Source organism: Dermacentor albipictus, chromosome 9 (assembly GCF_038994185.2).
Source record: "Dermacentor albipictus isolate Rhodes 1998 colony chromosome 9, USDA_Dalb.pri_finalv2, whole genome shotgun sequence".
NCBI lineage: Eukaryota > Metazoa > Arthropoda > Arachnida > Ixodida > Ixodidae > Dermacentor > Dermacentor albipictus.
In genome coordinates, this window is record NC_091829.1 from 113,342,923 (window position 1) to 113,344,074 (window position 1,152).

Genomic DNA, 1,152 nt, shown 5'->3' on the forward strand with positions numbered 1-1,152 from the left:
TGGACTTAAAGCGCAAGAAGTGTGGATACAAGAAGGAAGACCGGACAGGATGAGCGCTACTTCAAACTGAACTGTACTTACTTAGTCAGTACCCACGTGATAAAGGGCCGAGTGAGAACTGGGTTCAATAAATCGTAAGCTTTCGAAACTTTTGGTTGTTTGTGTTCATTATCAGCATACCCATGTCACGATGTACTTTTGCAGCTTTCTTAAACTTTTAGCAGCGCTCGTCCTGTCTGCTTTTCGTTCTTGTATGCTCGTTTCTTTACAGCATATGTGACTGTATATGACTAGGTTTAGGAAAAAACTGCCTGCGTCTATTGAGCCACGTAGATGGAGAATTTCTACAAAGTGGTCCAATCGCGAAAATAGTGCAGTACCACGCTAACTAGTGGGGGAGGTTTTAAGATGACCAGCGGCGGCGACCAGGCTTTAAGAACTCAGCGAACTTGCACAATTATGCTTATTATCTTAGTTCCAAATACAACCTGTATCAGACATCAAGCTGACAAGAACAGATACTGCACTTTGACCCGCGGCGGTCCTGCCTACGTTCGCATCGCCGTCTTAGTGTCGGCGTTCCAAGCGCTTCCGCGTCTCTTTTCCTTTCCTTCCACTCTCCCATGATGGTGGCTCCTCCTCATGGTCCGCCTGGACCGTGAGGTGGAAAAAATGGGAACTATCTATGTGGCCCCCTAACCCACATACTTGGAACGTTTAACCGGAACAATGGCCAAGTTTCAGAGGGAGTTTGCGGGGAAATAAATTTATGTGCTTAGTGCTGTGTGCGACCACTTGCGTCTTTGGAGTGACCTCACAATCATTACTATACTGCGGGACGTCGACCTAGGCATGATCGCCTTGCCTGCGGTGGAGCAATGTGTGCCCTCGGAGCGCGGTGAGGTACGTGTTTGTTCTACGTGCCATGCTTAGTTAGCGAAAAGCGTGCCGCTTTTTCTAACAATACCTGTATGTGTATACCCGCCGGTGCTTCATCACCTTCCGAAGCTTAAGATCGCGGAGAAGCGACTAGTCGCGCCTCGCCTCCAATTTATGTGCATACGGCGTTTGGCGCACGGATATTGAAAGTACACCATTAAGGGTCCCACATATAAAACTTCGCTGGTTATCCACCTTCACAGAATTGAGTGG

At 48.0% G+C, this 1,152-nt stretch overlaps 1 non-coding gene across 1 annotated transcript; it reads right to left on the bottom strand.

The window, feature by feature from the left end:
- Positions 1 to 346: 346 nt before the first annotated feature.
- LOC135919449 (U2 spliceosomal RNA) lies at positions 347 to 543 on the bottom strand. Its single transcript, XR_010569967.1, has one exon. It is a non-coding gene; the product is annotated as a U2 spliceosomal RNA (small nuclear RNA).
- Between the last annotated feature and the right edge of the window lie 609 nt (positions 544 to 1,152).